Below are 6,371 nucleotides of genomic sequence, written 5' to 3' on the forward strand. Positions count from 1 at the left end.
ATCTATCTATAATTGTATTGCTTCTAATATTTCTAGCTTTCTATCTCCATACATATGTCCAGCAAGGTTGGTCCTTGTTTTCAGAAATTTGACCTGTTCTCCTAACATAAGCCCTCCCACACAGGTGCTCTTCCTCCCAATTTTTCCGCTGCCTCCTGCATATTTTCTTTCTTCACGCAATTTTGGAAGGGAAATGAAGTGCAGAGGTCGAGATCTCAAAATCTTTGCAGCATATAGCAATGAATTCAATAAGGGGAGAAATAAGGGCAATGAAGATTTGGCCCAAAATGGATGTGAAAGGTATGTTCAATTTCATCTTTTTACTCCTGTGTGCACCAAGCTGTGAGATGAGACAAGTTTCTGAGCAAAATACTGAAAGTTGGTTCATTTTTCTACCTTGAAGGACATTGTTGCAGTTAGACATAAGTGTATCAGCATAAACATTTGCAGCTTTCTTCTGATCACGCTGGCTACTCTTTTTTTTTTTTTTTTTTTTTTTTTTTTTGTAGGTCAATAAACTTCTGATGGTCACTGTTGTTAGTGGGCCATCAGGTAGCTGAAATAATTGTAGATTGGCTTTTTTTTTTTTTTTTTTTTTTTTTTAATTGGGTCCAAAATTGTGTTATTGAAGAGTTTAGTTAAACACAAAAAAAAGGTGTTGTGATCCCCTACTAAAGAGTCACTTTGCCCAATTTCCTGTTTATGTTCCTTCTCTTGAGCACTATAGCATCATGTGAGCTCAGACAGTTATAGATAGGCTGCATGACTGTTGCTGACCTCACACCACATGTTCAGTTAATAAGGTGAAACAGCAAAATTTGCTCTGTTTATGTGAAGAATACTGAGAAAACTGCCAGTTCCTAGTAAAATAAAGGGAGAAGGGCTCCCGATAGCCTGGCATGGGGCACAGTCTACAGGCGGTGCAGACCTGCAGCTCCTTCTGCTCTTTAACTGCTTTTCACATCTGTATTTATACAATGCTTACAAGCTACAAGAAAGGGGATTAGCCACAACTCTATTTTCTTCCTTAGCGAAGTAGGTTTGGAGTCCTTCCATAAAAGCTATTAGTTTAGCAAATTTTCTCAAAATTTGTCCAAACTCCAATCGCCTTAGTATATACATTTTCCTATACTTGCCTCCAAAAGTAAGTGAAATCCCTGTTGACTTAAACCGCTTCAGTCATCCAGTAGATGATTACAACCCACATTTGTATTCCAGAAGTGTTGTTCCTCTAGCAACCTGTGAACAACCTCATTTTTATAAAGAGCTCAAAGATCCATACAGAGCCTTTCAAAAATCCTTTAAGATTATGCAAAAATTTTGGATTAAAGTCTTTCCAAGTCTTTGAAATTTATCTCAATTTATATCTAGTCCTTGAGTCTTACTACTTATTGGTATTAAATAATTTATTGTGAACAAGTCAGAGAGAGCTTAAGTGTTTCCATGCCATGGACACAGTTAATTTTCATATAACGGTAGGAATCTTCACCTTTGCTATGTGAGGGGAAAAAAAAAAGCTGCATTAAGTATTGGTCAAACCAAGTAGGAGAGCAGAAACGGAGTTGTCTGGCTAAGCAGCTTTTAAGGGAGAATGTAGCTTCAGGAGCAGGTGTAACCCCATGACAAGTGAACTACTCTCAACATATGTAGCATGCAACAAGCATGTTCAAATTGTCAAGTGCTTTAGGATTTAAGGGGGGAAAGCTCTCTAGAAATTTAAGTTCTGTTCGGGATGATAATAATAATGTCATTTTGGATATTACTCATAAACATGCTGTGGACGAATATGGAACTAAAACTCTTGGCTGGAGGGTGAATCTGTAAACATCCTCATGTAAAGAGCCCTGCCTGTAACTCCTCACTGTCAGAGAGCTTAGATGCCTGCAGAAATGTAGGGACAGTCAGGGGTGTCCTTTGGGGGCAGCTTCAAGGAGCTGGTGCTTCACTCTGCCTGCCCTGCACAGAGGAGGCCTTTGGGTGGGAAGAGATCCTCCAGTGACCGAAAGTCACCGCTTCACCTAATGTCAGTGCTTTCTTCTATTGCTGAGAACTGAAGTCTGAGCTGCAATCTACTTACATCCACATGAGGAGTGAAAAGCACAGACAGAGTGAAACAGAAAGAGAAGGAGGATGTCCAAGGCTTGATTTGTTGTCCACCCCCAGCCCGCCCCAGGCATGTGATGCCACCACCTGGTGTCACACAGCAACTCGGGCAAAAGTGTGCAGGTCAGCTGCCAGGGCTAGCCAAAACTGCTGTCCTGCCACCCGTCCCCCCTCCAAGGAGGTCTGCAGGGCTCCACCAGCTCTCTGGAGCTTCCGGGGACCCCACGCCAGAGCTGCTGCCTCAGTGTGTAGCTTGACTCCTTGTCAGCTCTCCAGATCCCTTCAGGCTTTGCTTTATAATGATGCCAAATCACAAAAATCTCATTTGCTTTCTGAGAGGATGTGAGGCAGTCTTTACCATCTTGTTAGTCCCAGGGAAAAGTTGCCAAGCACAGCAGGGGATTAATTTATTTATTTATTAATACCGACTGTGTCTTTTCACTTGGCACCTTGTAGATGCTTTCAAGATACCCTGGTCAGTTCTGGCTGTGTGGTGAAACAAATCCCACTTGGCCACAAGCCTCTCGTGGGAGGTGGAGCCCCCAAGGATGCCTCTGTTTTTCCTGTGATGTCTGTTAATTGTAATATGGTAATGTCTGGTCCTTACACTTACTGCAAATAAAAACCAAAGGGCCTGCAGCCATTGGAAGGGTGGCTGGTCGAGGTGCGCTTTTTGCACCAGAGAGCCTGGGAAAAGAGTAGAGGAGGGCACAGCTGCTGCCCACTGGCCCTGGTATCTTATCGAGAAGCCTGCCCTCACCACTTGGGCACAAAGAGCAAGGAGATGACACCCTGCCCATATCTTCCCAAGAAATCTCTATTCAAAAAGAGTGTTAAAACCACCCTTCTCATTTCTTTACTGCTTTTACAAAGAGACCCAAGTGAAACAATATTTCTTCATCCAAGCATCGTCCTTCTCCTCTCCAAAGTACAGTACTACTCATATTATTTTACTTGCAGAACTGGTTTTGTCATCATCTTCAAGGTTTTCAAGGAATTCAAACACCAAAGTTTTAAAGTCACTATAACTTTGACCCTTCATGCCCAAATGAACCCATTAGCCTTACAAAGAATCTGCTTGTTTATTAAATAGCAGTGAGTCATTCTGTTGCAGATGTTTGTATATGGAAAGCACCATAAATATTATGGACTAGGCTGTAGACTGGTTGATTGCGAATGCATGCAAGGAAGCAGGCAATTTTTGACTTAGGTCTTTTTTTCTTTATGGTGTGTGCCACTTTTTCTACACAAACCACAAGTTTCTTTTTGTGAGAAAGAGAAAGAAAGGAAACCTCTCTAGTTCTAGAGCACGTCATCTTAGTTTTTTTATTATCAAGCTTGCATTGCACATTAGAGCACAGGAAATTTTTAGGTTAGCTTTTTTAGACAATTAATGTGCCTGTATCACCTTGAAAGGGACTAGGTATTTCCCCTTCGAGTGCGTACCCATCGCGTCTCCTCTGAGGAAGATTCTTGCTGACTTTCCTGAAACAAGGGCATTTAGAGTCATACTGAAACTACTGCAAACCGATAGACGAGTGACTCGGTAAATGACTCACGACATCACAGATGGAAATACAGCGTTAGGCTCTAGTCTGCCCTGAAATCATGGTGTTACAGGTCTCTTCATCAGATGAGCCAGACGCTTTCTACAGTCCCAGAGCGAGGTCTGGGCATCGTGGTTAGCTCAGAGCACTTTCCCGTCCCAACCAAGCGCTGGCTTCAAGCAGTGCTGAGCACCAGCAACCATCCTGCAGCAAATGGCGGGGCGGACACCAGCAGGCAGGGAAGGAGAGACGGGCCAGACTGCAGGTCTGCGGGCCAGCTCCTGTGCGCCTGCCATGGGCACAGGCAGGTCTGGACCCAGGCAAACGCATCAGCCTCCCAGCACCCACGTAAAGTGAGAAAACTACTGCAGAAACTTTCTCTTTTTTTTTTCTCTCTGGGTTAAATTAGTGTTACATGCCTGTGGAGTCAGAAGAAGGCCCTAAGGGAGGAGTATTTTTCTCTCTTGAATTGAGCGTTTATTGATTGTTCTTTCCCAGCCATAAACCGTGAATTTTGGTCTTTTCCTGCTGATTAAGTTTGTGAGATCTGAGCAGAAACCAGACAACAAGGGAGAAAACATCCAAGTGAAGTGCTGAATAATGGGGCAGCGGGCAGCAAGCTCAGCTGCCTCCAGAGTACTGCCTGGGGACACATGAGGAGGGACAAGCAGACAGCTTCATTAGGCAGAGATTTATTACACTGCACTGATGGGACCAACAGCTCTTTGCACGTGAGGATGCTCACTGGGAACTGTGCCTGAGCTCTGCTCTCCCGGCACAAAGCTCCCCATTGCAGCGTGTTGTTCTGCAGCACCAGCTCCTCCTGTCCCCGCAGCAGGGGCAAGTGAGCTTAGCTTATATGGCCTTAATAGGCTTAGACATCAGCTGCTCACAAAGCTGTCTACGTATGAATTTTAACTTCCTCTTTTAAATCATTTATAGGAAATGCTATAAAGTTCCGCCTATTTTTTTTTCCCTAAAATAAAATGCTTAAAAACAGTTCTTAAAAAAAAAAAAAAAAAAAAAAAAAAAAAAGCTTTAAAAATGTCTTTCTCAAGTACTGGCGCTCCTGTGGGATGGTTATACCACAGTTCTGCTGGCTGCTTGTCCCAAGAACGCCTCCTGCACGGCTCCTCTCACAGCACATAGTAGGAGGAGCCCTGTACACACTGATGCATCCTGACTTCAACCAGTCGTGGAGAGAAACCATGTCAGACCCTTCTCACATCGCCTTCATAGCTCAGTCTCTCCAACTCTCCAAGAGTTTGTTTGATGAGAACTGTCCTGAACATTCAGGTTGTTTCCAATCCTCCCCATCACAGATCTCTGGCCTTATCTTTCAGCATCAAGCCTGGCCGCTGCTGGCCTGGAGGTGACCACACACTGCTGGCCCACCAAAAAGCCGGCCCCAAGGTGGGACGAGGCAGCAACACACACGTGTTGTTCCCTCTTGTAATGCCCTTTGCTTCCATGTGTAAAATAAAGATTATATTCATGGAGGAGTTTTAAGTGTCAATTTAGCTGGTAAAAAAAAAAAAAAAAAAAAGTTGACTATTTTGTGTTTTGTTATTAGAACTATCAAAAAAAGTCTCACAGGCCATTTAGGGGATTAAATATTTGGCTAAGACTTTCCCACTTAGGTTCCCATCCTGATGTTGTTTACTAGCTAGCTGTTTTCTTGGCACAGTATAGGTTTGCTTGTGGCCTGTTTTATCTGACACCACAGATTACTACACCCTCATGGTAAACAAACATTCACACAGAATAGTAGCTCTGGTTAAACCTCACACCCTTTCTTCAGCAGAAGCAGAGAAATCAGATTGTGGAAGTAGCGATAGCCTTCTTAAACATCCTCCTGAAATGGAAGTAGAGACATTCCTCGTATCTCCAGAAGTGGCTATGGAATTCCTAATGTGAAAAATTCACAAGCCAGAAGAAAACACTGATGTCTTGTGTTGCATAGAGCAATGTGCTGGCATTCAACCAACGCTGCTGCAAATTCCTTCTTCTTTTTGGCAGTGAACTATTCCACTTACGAAGGGCAGAAGAAAATTGTTCTAGATTTATGTTGGCTCTTGTCTGATTGTAGTTGTGCTTTTCTGATAAAGACTTCTCTCCAATGCCAACAAAGCTTTGAAGGACATATAAACATATCATCATCATTCAAACATACCATATCTTTCCTTCATCAAAAAGGAACTAATTTCAAGAGGCCCCAAAATAAATGTAGTATTTCTTCTGTCCACTTAGAGCCTTCCAGTAGTACAAGTGACAAACCCAGGATGAATCCCAGGAACAGTTTACTATTTAAGTATATAGGTTGTTTCATATAAACCATTGGAGCCCAGTCTTCTTCGCTTAAATTGATCCAAATTCTCCTGTAAACTTGGCAACATTTTCAATTCCAAACTAAATATTTTCCTTTCCAGACATTGTAGATTCTGATCAGCTCAAATAAATCTCTTCACCCTGTCGTAGCACTCTGATCCTCCTGGTGTCTGACACGCCCTGGTCAAGGCCCAGCTTTTTACTGGCTCCGAGGCACATTCCAGTTGGGTGCTGACCCCATGGAGAAGCTGTTCCTCTGATCATGGCCTTGTGGTGACAGGGTGTGAGGAGGAATATGCTTGAGCAGAACCAGCACTGGTTCTGGACTGTCCCTCAGGGTGTCATGGATTTAGATCTGCGGCATCTCCATGGGGAGCATATTGCCCATACACG

This window comes from Nothoprocta perdicaria, unplaced genomic scaffold (genome assembly GCF_003342845.1).
Source record: "Nothoprocta perdicaria isolate Ctin4 unplaced genomic scaffold, notPer1 scaffold_17, whole genome shotgun sequence".
Taxonomy (NCBI): domain Eukaryota; kingdom Metazoa; phylum Chordata; class Aves; order Tinamiformes; family Tinamidae; genus Nothoprocta; species Nothoprocta perdicaria.